This window comes from Balaenoptera borealis (assembly GCF_965194805.1).
Source record: "Balaenoptera borealis genome assembly, chromosome: 3".
NCBI lineage: Eukaryota > Metazoa > Chordata > Mammalia > Artiodactyla > Balaenopteridae > Balaenoptera > Balaenoptera borealis.
In genome coordinates, this window is record NC_138866.1 from 122,263,550 (window position 1) to 122,278,040 (window position 14,491).

The 14,491-nt window shown below is 49.0% G+C and overlaps 1 protein-coding gene across 1 annotated transcript in view; it reads left to right on the plus strand.

Annotated features, from left to right (window-relative positions):
* The window catches only part of SCAMP5 (secretory carrier membrane protein 5), a 128,549-nt gene extending 115,081 nt beyond the window's left edge, over positions 1-13,468 (plus strand). The window contains exons 5-6 of the transcript XR_014243149.1: positions 9,977-10,098; positions 11,111-13,468. The gene's annotated coding sequence lies outside the window, so the exon portion shown is untranslated. The remainder of the gene's footprint in view (positions 1-9,976; positions 10,099-11,110) is intronic.
* Positions 13,469-14,491: the final 1,023 nt, after the last annotated feature.

Here is a 14,491-nt window from a genome sequence, read left to right on the forward strand (position 1 = left end):
GCCCCACTGGGCTCATTGTCCCCGTTGCCCACAAGAACACAGAGGCTCACAGAAAGTCAGTCACAGGGCACAGGCACACCAGCAGCAGCCAAGGTCACATGGTGGCCTTTGTCATACCACATGGCCCCCAAGGCCCTCCTTGGCTCAAAGACACTTGATTGAGCATTTCTTAGACATACAGTCTACCTACCTTTGTTTAAAAATCAAACAAAACTGTACCCACTTTAGACTAAAAGGGGAGGCCCAAGGAGCCTGACATAGGAGAACCCAGCCTTGACCGTGGGGGATGAGGCCGGAACTCAGAGCTCTGGAGGCGTCCAGCTGCTGTCCATCCAGGAGGCCAGTCCTGTTGGAGGTCACCAAGCCAGCTGGTGGAGACTCATTTATCTCTTTAGCTCCGCACCAAAGGATCTCTTTATCAGCCCAGTCTGTAAACCCAATGTCCACCCCAAGGAGTGTCTTTTAAAACCGTTTGGCCTTGAGAAAGGCAGTCTGCCCCTTATCTCTCTGTTTTGTTCTGTGTTGGCTTCCTGGTGGGTTATCAGGGGAGGCTTTGGTTTCTCCGTCTCCTGTTATCTCCCTGCTGGCTTTCAAGGCTGCCCTCTCAGCAGCTCCTGGCCTGAGCTGGTGCCTTACCCTGCAGAGACTAGAGAACTGGCGGGGCAGGAGCCTTCCTGATTCCCAACTCCTGGAACTTGTCTGCCCCTCGCCCAGCTGGGCGCTCAGCAAGGCTGGTTGCCTGTCACTTATGGCTTCTCCAGGGACATATGACATCAAGAGGGCAAGCCCCATGGAGCCTAGATTTGGGGAGTTCACAGAGCAGCCACTTTTAGTTTTTTTAGGGAAACCAATGTAGGCTTCTCACTTCACTTTTGTATGTTTATTTATTTGCCAAATACATTACAAAAAGTAACTTCTGTTTCTTAAGAAAGGATAAGGGGAATTCCCTGGCGGTCCAGTGGTTAGGACTCTGCGCTCTCACTGCCAAGAGGGCCCGGGTTCAATCCCCTGTCGGGGAACTAGGATCCTGCAAGCCATGCAGCGCAGCCAAAAAACAAACAAAAAAACACCTCCCAATAATGTCAGATTAAAATGATGGCGTCCCCCCACTCCCAGCCCTATCCCCTGACAAGAAAGGATGCTGGCAGCCTCACATGATCCCTGAGGCCTGGGAAAACCTTGTCTGGGTTGCATCAGCTCCTGGATAGGTATTAAGTCCCAGATCTGAGGAAACAAGGCTCTGGGAATTCCACAGAGCTGCCAGGTCCTCATACACACAGGGCTGTTTCATGGCCTGCATAGCACCCTTGCTTGCGATGCACCCCCATCCCCTCCCCCACACACTCACACTCATGCTTCAGACACAGCCCAGGTGTCTCCTCCTCTAAGCAAGGCCTGCACTGTGGGTGTAGGATGTGTGCGGTCACACAGGCCCTGTGCTGAGAAGGGCCCAGTGCTTGGTTTAATGCTCTGCCATCGCCATCTCAAAATCTGAGCAAGGGGCCTTGCATTTTCATTTTGCATGGGGCCATACAGGTTATGTAGCCAGTCCTGCTTCCATAACATCTTTCTGATGTCACCTCTCACCCTAAGCTGAATCTGGGGCCTCCACTGCACTCAGACAGCCCCTCTGCTCACTCCCCGATCACCCTACACTGAAAGCCCTACTCACTTATCTGTCTCCCCACTAGACTCTGAACCCCCTGAGGTCTGGGGCAGAGTCTATGTGAGCCCCACACCATACTTAGTACATGGCAGGTGCTCAGAAATGTGTGTTAACATAAATAGTCCAGGGGAAGGCCTGGCCCAGTTCCTTATGTGATTCTGGCTAGAGCTGGGCTTTTAAAGAATTATTTATTTATTTACTTTTGGCTGTGTTGGGTCTTCGTTTCTGTGAGAGGGCTTTCTCTAGTTGTGGCAAGCGGGAGCCACTCTTCATCGCGGTGCGCAGGCCTCTCACTATCGCAGCCTCTCTTGTTGCGGAGCACAGGCTCCAGACACGCAGGCTCAGTAGTTGTAGCTCACGGGCCTAGTTGCTCCGCGGCATGTGGGATCTTCCCAGACCAGGGTTCGAACCCGTGTCCCCTGCACTGGCAGGTAGATTCTCAACCACTGCGCCACCAGGGAAGCCCTAGAGCTGGGCTTTGACCCACTTCTCTTGCTTTGGGGCCAAGACAATCTTCCCTGCCCTCTCTTGCTCTCCTGACCAGTGGCCAAAGGCCAAAACCAACCCAGACCAAAGCCAAACATAAATTTGTTTTTCTGACCTAGGACCCAAATTAATGTATTTTGTTTTTTGCCAAAGGTACTCACCATTTTCTAGAAGAGTTAAAGCCAACTAATCCAGACCATCAGAACACCCTCAACTCTCCAGTGCTGGGTGGAGTAGAGTCAGAGTGAGGGCCAAAATACCACCCAAGGAGGACTAGGACCCCTGCTGGGTCATAAGGGACTCAGACTAGGTCCCAGATATGAGGAACCAGTAAGCTGTGAACAGGGGGAGTGGCAAGTGCTGAGGCTAGATTTTACAGGAGCAAAAAAACCGAAGGGTATGGCTTATACCAGTTCTGCCAAATCTACCATGCAATCCCCTTACAGCCTTTCATTCATTCATTCATTCATTCAACCACTCATGCAGGGGATGTCTAGTGCGGAAGACTGACAGATTCCAATCTTTTTAATGCTTAGGTTCCAATCTTCTTTGGAACAAAGCAGAGTCTATAAATAATATGGAGGAAACAAGCCATTGGTACCCACCTGGCTCTCTGCACTGGACAGAGGTTCCACAGACGCACCTCTTGGCCTTTTGCTGTCTTTAAAGGCAGCCCTCTCCTTGCTCTGGGACCCAGGCCCAAGCCAGTGGTTATCTGAGCATGCAACAGGCAGCACTGTGCTGTGCTCTGAACTTCCCCAACTTCCCCAGGGCCCCTCTCTCCTCCCTTAGCTGAGTTCTCACCCAGCTGCTCTAGGCCCCATCTGATTGGTCCCTAGTGGAAGCCAGACCCGGAGCCACAAGGTCTCCTCTGCCTGCCCTGGAGGCCTGGGAGGTAGAACTGACCATGCCTCCCCTCAACAAATATTGAAACACCCTCTGGTTGCCCAGCTCTGGGCTCAGGAGGGTGTATCCAGCCCCAGGAGGGAAGGGATCTGGTCTGCTTTCTAGAGCTCTGGTCCCCATTGTGGGCACCCGAGAAAGAGGTGTTGAAGGAATGAATGACCAGGCCTGGGCAGACTAACTTCTGGACAAAGTTGGGGCACAGATGATCAGTGTTTGGCTGGTCAGAGAGGGAAGAAGTCAGGACTGTGGGGGAGGTGAAAATAAAACGTTTCTATTCTCTAAATTCAAGAAAAGAAAAGACTTCTGGGACCAAGCCCTAAGCCACGAACAGATCCATTTTAAACCTGGCAGAAGTAACCATTGACAGCCTTACGGCAGTACCCTGAGAGCCAGCCAATCAGTGGCGGTCTCATTCCAGTGACCACGCTTCTGAGAGCCAGCCAATCAGCAACAGCCTTATTCCCCAGCGCTACCGCTTCTGAAAGGCAACCAATTCCTAAACTTTAAGGTTGAAAGGCAGCCAGTCTGCAAACAGTCTGGCTTCTGAAAGTCAGCCAATTGCTGAACAGCATGCTTTCCATACCCTGTGTAAGATCAGCTCTTGCGTTGCACAGATTTTGTGCTTTCATAGCAAGTAAAGTTTTGTTTTTTTCTTTTTGCAAGTAATAAATACAGCTTCATTGTTTCAGATACATATGGGGTGGCCGGGGGAGACTTGCACTCAGAACACGTGTCCCAGCGTGACCGGTGGTTTCTAGGCCTCTGGGCCACTTCTCCATAATCCTGTCCTCTTCTTTCCCCAGTGATGTCTTGAGAACTGGGGAGAGAGAGTGTGTGTATGGGGTATCTTCACAAGGTCCTCTGTGGGACCCCACAGGTGGGGGAGAAGGGCTCAGCCTAAGGGGGATCCATGGGCAGACACAGCCCAGCTGTCCCAGGGCTGCTCTGAAAGGGACACTGATGGGTGGGGAGACATCCATGACATCACATCTGATTGGAGTGACATGGTCTGATGGAGAAGGCAGGACACCTAAAAGCAATCAGCAAAACAACTCTGGATCTCCCAAGTCTCAGACAGGCCCCTCTTCCTGGCCCAGGAGGTACTGAGGAGGGTGGGGAGGGTAAGTCAAGGAGGGCTTCCCAATGGAAGTGACATTCAGGGGACTAGAATGCCTTCCCCAGTCGTGCTCACATTATTTGCCAGCGCTTCGGGTCAGGGAAAGGAAGAGGAGAGCACAGCTTCTCCTTTCCATCTTCTCCCAGTCCTGTCCTCCAGTATCCCTCAGGCTAAGCCGCTGATGGGGTTGTTACCAAACGCAAGTTCGTGTGCCCGACACACAGAGGCCAAACAAACCAAATCAAAATGTCAGAGTTTGAAGCAGAGAAAGATTTATTGCAGAGCCTTGCAAGGAGAATGGGTGGCTTGTGCTCAAAAAACCCCTGAACTCCCGAAGGGTTTCAGCAAAGCATTTTTAAAGACCAGGCGAGGGAGGGGCATGCCGGGGTATGTGATCAGCTCATGAACAATTCTCTGGTTGATGTTGAGGTAACAGAGTGGTTAACATTATCAGTCCTTAGGCACCAGTAGGTCTGGGGGCGCCATGCTCAGGATCATCAAGTAGTTAATTTCTTCCATTTGGCGGTAGTTTTTAGCATCTGAAAAACTCAGGAAATATGCATAAGATACTATTATCTGGGTACTTCAGAGAGGAGCTACAGCAGAGGATATGGGGGAGGGGGTCTGTCCTGGGAAGGCCTCAGAGGGTCCTGCTTGGTTACAGGGTGAGCCCAAGGCAGGACCCCAAGGAGGAGAGCTTCTGTGAGCTTCTTGGAAGAGGGGCCTGGGATGGCCTGAAGGAGGTCTGGTTGGGGCACTCTGAGTGGCTGGTACGATAAGCAGAATCAGCCTCTGAGAAGATTCTGTGTCCTCTGTCTGCTTTGCCCCACTCTTCTCCTCCCCACAAACACCTGTCTCTGCACCTCCCCTTCACTGAGTAAATGAAATACATTAAGGTGTCTTTTTCATTCACTGGAATAGACCTAAAGTGGCAACCAACCATCTCAATAAGTTGTGCTTTACTAAGTCCTGGTCTGGTTGGGAGTTTGAAGTGATTTTGGACCTCCCCTTGTGCAATGGGTGCAGCACCCACCCAGGTGCCCTCCCTCCAGTCTGGCTACTGGTGCTCCTTCCTTCAGCCTCCCACCCTCACCCCCATGCAGACCTCCAAAAGGCTGATTTGCATAACATTTTGCCTGTGTTTGCGTGGTGGCTCCTCTCTCCTTTTGGAGCCAGCCTGGAACTCCTGGGTTCTGGCTGCAAGGAGCTCTGTTCCTTCATGCCTGCCTGCCTGCAGAAGGACCAGTTTCCTCAATTCTTCTCCCCTGATGTTAATCTGGGCCTAAAGTAAGGCCAGCAAAGTGCCTACACCAAAATAAATAATAATAATTTAAAAATAAAGAGATACTCTTTTTGGGGGGGAGGTGGGCGCCACACCACACGCCTTGCCAGGTCTTAGTTCCCCGACCAGGAATAGAAACCGGCCCCTGGCAGTGGAAACACCTAGTCCTAACCACTGGACCGCCAGGGAATTCCCTCCTTTTTTTTTTTTTAAATTGAGGTGTAGTTGATTTACAATGTTGTGCTAGTTTCTGCTGTACAGCAAAGTGACTCAGTTATACACACATGGACATACTTTTTTTTAATATTCTTTTCCATTATGGTTTATCCCAGGAGATTGGCTATAGTTCCCTATGCTATACAGTAGGACCTTGCTGTTTATCCATTCTAAATGTAATTGTTTGTATCTATTAACCCCAAACTCCCAGTCCATCCCTCCCCCTCCCCTCCCCCTTGGCAACCACAAGTCTGTTCTCTATGTCTGTGAGTCTGCTTCTGTTTTGTAGATAGGTTCATTTGTGCCATATTTTAGATTTGAGATTCCACATATAATTAATAACATATGGTATTCATCTTTCTCTTTCTGACTTACTTCACTTAGTATGATAATCTCTAGTTGCATCCGTGTTGCTGCAAATGGCATTATTTCATTCTTTTTTTATGGCTGAGGAGTATTTCATTGTATATATGTACCACATCTTCTTTATCCATTCATCTGTAGATGGTCCTTTAGGTTGTTTCCATGTCCTGGCTATTGTAAATAGTGCTGCTATGCACATAGGGATGCATGTATCTTTTTGAATTATAGTTTCGTCCAGGTATATGCCCAGGAGTGGGACTGCTGGATAACATGGTAGTTGTATTTTTAGTTTTCTGAGGAACCTCCATACTGTTTTCCATAGTGGCTGTACCAACTTACATCCCCACCAACAGTGTAGGAGGGTTCCCTTTTCTCCACACTCTCTCCAGCAGCTGTTATTTGTAGTCGTTTTAATGATGGCCATTCTGACTGGTGTGAGGTGGTACCTCATTGTAGTTTTGATTTGCACTTCTCTAATAATTAGTGATGTTGAGCATCTTTTCATGTGCCTACTGGCCATCTGTATGTCTTCTCTGGAGAAATGTCTATTAAGTCTTCTGCCCATTTTTCGATTGGGTTGTTTGTTTTTGTTGTTGTTGAGTTGTATGAGCTGTTTGTATATTTTGGAGATTAAGCCTTTGTCGGTTGCATCATTTGCAAATATTTTCTCCTGTTCCGTAGGTTGTCTTTTCACTTTTTTAATGGTTTCCTTTGCTGTGCAAAAGCTTGTAAGTTTGATTAGGTCCCATTTGTTTATTTTTGTTTTTATTTCTATTGCCTGGGAAACTGACCTAAGAAAACATTGGTACAATTTATGTCAGAGACTGTTTTGAAGAGACACTCACTCTTACGTGCTGACCCTGCACTTGCAGGACGCTGAGGGTGAGAGCCTCCTAAACTTTTGCCCCCTAGATGCCTCACTTGCCTTACTGGAGCCCCTGCTGGGAGTGTTCAGGCCCCTGGGGTCTGAAATCAAATCTTATCAAATATGACCTAAAAGCTGTTAATCCTGAGTCTGTCCTTGAGCTGACCTAGGCACCCCCTTCCCTGGCCCCTGACCCCTCTTGGAGGGGAAGCTAGAAGAGGTAAGAAGGGGTCTGAGGTAGGTGGGATTGTGAGATCAATATCAGGATCAAGAATCAGAGGGGAGCGCCCCCCACCACCCACCCCAGGAACTGAAAACCACACTGAAGGAATCTTGGAGTGACCTGCCCTCAGAGGGAACCAAGCAGGCCAGACAGTGATTGGGACTAAATGCTGATGTGAAACCCAGAACCCTGGGCTGAACTTGACCCCTGCACAGCCTATCCTGGGGATTACCTGGCCCTTCCCAGAGAGGTCTGAAAGGCTCTGGGGAAGGCCGGACTGAAGCATGAGGTTTAAACTCCAGGTCTCCAGGTCTCTGATAGGAATTAGCTGTGAAAGAGGACTGTTGTGAGACCAGGAGAGACAAGGCAGTAAAAGATCCGCCTGTGTTGTGGAGGACCTGGGGTGGGGGGGGGGGCATTGTCAGTGGGCGTGGGCGTGTGCCCCCATCTCCATGCTTAGGCCTCAGTACCTGCTCGGGCACTGGGCGATCTTCCCCCTCTCTCGGCCCTGCCTGTTCCTCACTCTGCGGAGAGCTTTATCCTGCCTGACCCCTTGGGCATCCCTCCTGCTTTCAAAACTCATCCAGAGCCTGGAACCCCATAGTGCCTGGGTCACTGTTTGTGGCCTCAGGAAGTGTTTCTTGGGAATTCCCTGGTGGTCCAGTGGTTAGGACTTGGTGCTTTCACTGCTGTGGCCCAGGTTCAATCCCTCGTCGGGGAACTAAAATCCCACAAGCCGTGTGGCATGGCCAAAAAAAAAAAAAGTGTTTCCTTAAGTCTAGCTGGAGGAGAGCGTGCCCCAGCTCACTGTCCTCTTCTAGCAGTTGGGTGGGGGTGGTCCACAAGCCCACGTGGGCAGGTTGGGGGGGTAAATCAAGTGCAGGGTGAGCGCCCTCCTGTGTCTGGGGAGGTGCCAAGCCAGGGCTGGGGGTGTGTGTGTGTGTGTGTGCGTGGAGGTGCTCCTGGATTATTCCAGGCTGGGTCTTCTACATTCCCTGCGTGTCTGAGAGGCCTGAGCTCACTGGACAAACACAACCCTGGCAGGTGGCAGGCAGGCCATTGTTTTCAGGAGGTGTTTCCTCACTTCCTTCTGGGAAAGGTGAAAGCAAAGACAAGAGCTGACTAATGGTTCTGAGCCCCACCTCCCCAAGTGTGAAGTGATCCCAAACTCCCCGCCTCCCATATTTCTCCTCCCACCTCCCCCAGGGCTGGGGAACCCAGGAGGCTCCTGACACTTATAAGACCTCTGATAGGCAGGCCTCTAGCCTTGGCTTGCAACCCTCTAGTGACTTATGCCCCCCAGAGAGTATGAGGTGATAAAAAACAGAACAGACTTTGAGACTGGCCAAGAAGTGGTGACGTGGGGAGGCTGGAGGGAACTGATCATAAATCAGAACTTGTGGGGCACACCCCACACCACTGGCAGGTTTGACAGTGAGGGGAAGCAGAATATGCCACCCCAGAAGGTGTCAATTTCGCATGTAGATTATTTTGAACTGAAGACAGTGGGGGCCCGGAGGGCTCAGGAAGAGCTTTTTACTTCCCCCCTAACTGCCTAAAATTATTTAGAGAGGGGCCTGTACCAGGAAGGATAACTTTTCATATCAGGAAGACTTATCTGCAGGGCATGACAAACATTTGTTTACCAAACATCTGCTCTTCTCATCTTCCTGTGAATTGTCTTCCTCCCCTTTGAAGCCCCTGACCCCTACCCCCTTCTCCTTAGCTCAGGATGGTATATAAGCCTCAATTACTCCTGACTGCCCTTGGGAGTCTCATATTTTTACGGGGATCCCACATGTATGAAATTTGTTTTTCTCCTATTAATCTGTCCTATGTCAATTTAATTATTAATCCGGCCAAAGAACCTAGAAGGGAAAAAGGGAAAAGTTTTCCGCCCCTACAGCAGTGTCTGGGGCCAGGCCAGCCAATGGGGTGAGTTCCAGGGAGAGAAGCTCCAGCTCAAAAAGAAGAAACTTTTCCCAGCAGAGCTAGTGATGCCGAAAACTTGACCTCTGTGCACCGGTGCTGAATCGAATCTCGGAGATAGAGTTTTGGGTGACGTAGAAAAGAATAGCTTTATTGCTTTGCCAGGCAAAGGGGGACACAGTGGGCTCTGTGCCCTCAAAAACCGTGTGTCCCAATCTGGGAGGACTGGTGAGGAGTTTTATAGCAATGGTTCAAGGGCGGGATTGCTAATAAGGATTAGGGTGTGTGTAGGGCCTGTACTCCTTTAATCAGGCCTCAGGTAGTCCCTTGATGAGCTCTTCTGGGATGAAGAATGCTAACATCTTCCATTTGTTGGGGGTTTTAGCTCTGTAAAGAGCTCAAAGATGTTGTTATGTGTATCCCTCGAGGTGGAACCAGGACCTTGCCCCGAGGCTGCACTATTGTTTCTTGGCTGTTCCTCCCTTGTCTCTGCATCCTCTCCCTTCCCTGATTAGCAACTGTCTGAAAGGCTTCTGTGCCCAGGAGCCGCATAGGGACCTGAGCAGTTTCACTAGGGGCCGTGATCATGATTTCGGGGAACTAAAGAGCTTTCTGTCACTGGAGGAGTGCAAGTAGACAGTGGGCATCAGCAGGGCTGTGGTGGCTTCCAGAAGGGCCCCCAGAGGGGCCCCAGGTGATGGGATGAGACTCTTCTCTGGGAGCATGGCCAGGAAGGGTATCTCTTCCCCAAATCCAGCCAGGCTGTCTGAGCAAGGGCTGGGGGCTGGAGGGTTGGGCATTGCCTGAATATCCCACTCTCAGGATGGGCTTCTCCTGTGGGCATCAGTAGTTGGCCCTTAGCCTCCTCCCCCAGCTCTGTTTCTGTCCCAGCTCCTGTCACCTGACTCAACTCATTCTCGCAGCCAGGTGAAAGCAGGACTGGCGTTCACAGGCCATCTCTGCCCAGCATCAGACCAAAGCACCACAGTCCCCTCAGGCTCTTCAGGGCTGGGCCTTACCTCCCTCTAGTGCCTCTTGGACCCAGGTGAGTGATGGGTTTCCCTTCTCAAGGCCCAGACCTGCTTGCTGCTCAGGTGAAGCGTCTGGGGTCGAACCAATAGACCTTGCCCCTCCCATGCTGCTCACCTCTCCCAGGGAGAACTTCTTCACAACCAGGCACAGGAAGGGTGAGGCTGTGTCATGATGGGCACCGATAGGGAATGGGGTTCAGTGACACTGCACAGGGGAGGTGGTGGGGGCCAGAAGGGATCTTCCTGAGCCCTGGGATTCTATAAATGGGGCTGCTCTGGCTGTGAGATGCAGGGGCCTATTCAGATGAGATGCAAATCAACCCTGCGGTGCCCCAGCCCATCCCAGGGCCTCCCTTCACCTTCCTCCTGCCTAACTGTTGCAGGGAAGCCGAGCTGGGGCTGAGCAGTCACCAAGGGGGCTGGGAGCTGGGTCAGGCTCCTGCCCTCAGCTGCACACCAGGAGAGGTTCTTTCCCTCTTGCAGCCTCAGTTTTCCCACTTGAATTATGTCTAAGAGCTCGTTTCAAGTGAATTGAGGTCTAGGAGGCTGTCCAGCCAGGACTGGGTTGGGGTGGAGTAGGGGATGGGTCTTGGAGGCCAGAGAAAGTAGGAAGCCATCTTGGCCTTGGGGCCTAACATCCCAGCAATGTGGCCAGCCAACCTCTGGCTCAAGGTTGAGAGGCGAGGAGCCTGAGGGTGGTCATGAGGGTGGGGAAAGCTTGTGCTATTGATATGCAAAGGTCAGGATGGTGGAAGCTGTATACTCCAAGTGTAGGCAATAAGGGGGGGAGGGGGATGTATGCAGAGAACTTTAAAACAGTAACAGAATAAAGTCTATCTGCCTTTTATTCTCCCATGTGCTGGCAGTTCTAAACCCTGTCAGTGGCAAAATACTCCCCTCTGAGAGTCTTTTATTGGTTGACGTTCTAGACAATTATTCCAATTACTGTAATTTTTATAGTAAATAAAATAAGCTTCAAATTACCACTTTTACTGCATATTCATTAATAAATGTTGTGTTCTACAGGAAAGCTCACTCCGAGAATTCCCTGTTACACACAGGCCAGCCAAACTCCAAGCACAGTTTCATTTGTCATTCCTAACCGGGCCGCCCCATCTCCAGTCCCTGCAGCACAAATTCCCACATTTAAACAGTGGATTCTAAATAAGCAAGGACAAAGTGATTGTAAAGACAAAGAAACAGAACTTGTAAAGTGATTGTAAAGACAAAGAAACAGAACTTGAGGGTTCTGTTTCAATTCTGCCACTCTGTGTGACACCTTGAAGGTTTTATTTGTGAAATTAGAGCCAAGTAGGAGGTGTAATATTTTTGTTTGATAAATGCAAACTTTACTTCATTATGGAATGTATTCATTTCATTTCACGATCTTTACAGTGTAATCACTTAGAGGAGGGAAGTGTTAAAGAATGGTCCACCATGAGTCAAATATGCTCAGTACGCCGCTGGCTCCTGCAGCTCTGCAGAGGGGGACCAGGCAAGTTCTCTACCCTGGGGGACCTTGACGTCATGGGGCCGGCAGGGAAAAGGGTCAGCCTCCCTCGTAGAGGAATGGCCTGGGGACTTTTGCAGCCCAGCAGTAGTGCCCCCTCCCCCCATCCCAGCTTTATTCACCTGTGGATGAAGTTCCCTAGTGTCGCCTGCAGCCACCCCATTGCCCCAGGTGGGAGGGGTGGGGGATGGAACGGCTCTAGCGTAGCCCTGAGCAAGCTCTGATAAGGAACAGAGGCCACCAGTGCCCCAACCTCAGCCAGGGAGAGGAGTCTGGAAGGTGTCCTGAAAACCGACAGGTGCCCTCCAGCCTAAGCCTGCATCTCCCATCCTCCCCACCCTCTCCCCTGTAATGAGTGGAGGGGTACAAAATCTACCACTGTGACCTAAGGATTATTTTGAGCTGAAGATATTTGAGAATCAACAGATGCAGGAGGAGGCCTTTCTCTGAACTTCCCCTTATCTGCCTAAAAGCAGAGCCTCCCCAAAGAATTCACATGTCATAAATTCCCTCCTGGGAGTTTCACAACCAGAGAAGACGGACTCCAGTCACCTGAGACCCGGATAAGAATTCACCTAAACAGACCTTATCACAACACCTCTCACATCTCCCAGCTATTCTCCTAAGGGCCCATTTATTTTTCCTAAAAGCTGTTTGTTTTCCCATAAGTGCCCTTTCTCCTCTTTCCCTATTAAGATGGTATATAATATCTGATAAGGGGTTAATATCCAAAATATACAAAGAACTCATACAACCCAAAGCAAATGGAAAATACCAAACAGTCCAATTTAAAAATGGCAGAAGAACTGAATAGACATTTTCCCAAAAAAGACATACAAATGGCCAAAAGTTACATGAGAAGGTGCTTGGACATCACTGATCTTCAGGGAAATGCAAATCCAAATCACAATGAGATATCACCTCACAGTTGTTAGAAGGGCTGTCATCAAAAAGGCAAGAAATAACAAGTGTTGGTGAGGATGTGGAGGAAAGGGAGGCCCTGTACACTGTTCTTGGGAATGTAAATTGGTGGAAAACCGTCTAGAGGTTCCTCACAAAATTAAAAACAAAACTACCATAAGATTCGGCAATTCCACTTCTTGGTATATATCCAAAGGAAATGAAAGTGAGATTTTGAAGAGATAGCTGCAGCCCCATGTTCACTGCAGTGTTAGTCACAATAGCCAAGACATGGAAATAACCTAAGTGTCTATCAACAGATGAATGGATGAAGAAGATGTGGTATATGTGTATACACACCATGGAATGTAATTCAGCTATGAGACAGAAGAAAATCCTGTCATTTGTGACAGCAAGGACGAACCTCGAGGACATGCTTAAATGGAAGAGATGGCGAAAGAAAACTACTATACAATATCGCTTATGCATGGAATCTAAAAAAGTTGCACTCATAGAAACAGAGTGGAGTGGTGGTTGCCAGGGCCTGGGAGGGGGGAGGAAATGGGCAGATGATGGTCAAAGCATACAAACTTCCCTGTATAAGATGAATAAGTTATGGGGAGTCTACTGTAGAGCATGATGATTATAGTTAATAATGCTGTGTTACATACTGAAAAGTTGCTAGGAGAGTAGATCTTAAATGTTCTCACCACAAAAAAAGAAATGGTAGTTGTGTGACATAATGGAGGTGTTTTAGCTAATGCTGCGTGGTAATCATTTTCAATGTATGTGTATCAAATCAACACATTGTACACCTTAAACTTATACAGTGTTATGTCAATTATATCTCAATAAAGTCGGGAAACAAAATAAGATGGTATATAAGCCCCAAATTCTAACTGCTTCTTTGAGCCACATTTCCTGTGAGCTCCTTTGTATGTATGTGAATGAACTTTTACCTTTTCTTATGTTAACCTGTCTTTTGTTAGTTTAACTCACAGGTCCCCAGTCACTGAATCTAAGTGGGCAGAGGAAAAGTTTGTCCTCCCCACCGTGATTATAATAAAAATAGTACTAAAAATAAAAATATATTGAGTGTGTACTGTGTGCCAGCCCTATTATAAAGCTTTATATGTGTTATCTAATTTAATCCTCCTCCCAGTACCCTTTTGAGGTGAGTGCTGCTGTTAGTTCCACTTTATAAATGCAAAAATTGAGGTTAATCTGCCTAAGGCCCAGAGAATAAACGGTGAAGTTGGGATTTGAACCTAGTCATACCCCCTGGAGCTCAAGCCTCTGAGCGGGGGCTAAGCCACAGGTGTTGGGAGTCCCACTTCTGGCTCCGCCTCCACTGGCCTGTTTCCCGGTCTTCACAGCAGATTGGTAAGGTCTCTCCTAGCTCTGACAGTCCTCAATCACAAGACATAGGCTGTCAAGAAGGAGACCAGCTTGAGTGTGACCTGTCTACAGGGTTAGCAGAGGGAATGTCATGCGACAGAAAAAAGCCACTGGCTGCCGAGGGAGGGGTTCTGGGCTGAGTGTTTTCCACCCATCTCTGCCACTGCCTGGCTGTGGACCTTTGGGCCAGTCGCTTGCTCTCTCTGAGGCTCAGTGCCTTCATCTCTCATCTGCCTGATCCTCAGTCTAGAGGATCCAAGGAGAGGGTGTAAACTATATAGAGTATACTCAAAATGTGGACTATATGACTTCATGAATTATGACTCCCAAGTTCCAGTGATATGGTGATCACAACATCTTATCAGCATCAACATATGAAGGCTGCCTAATCTGCATATCTATCAGACCTACAGCCAAGTGTGAAGGGGTTGCAGAACCAGCATATGTTTGCTAAACCTGTCAAGAGCCACACCTAAAAGCTTAGTTAATTTGCATGTAGCCAATCGCAGCAAACAAATGAATGGCAGTGCCCTGAGGGGAACTGTGGTGTGATAAAAATGCTATGTATTATATATGATATTTATACTATAACATATAAT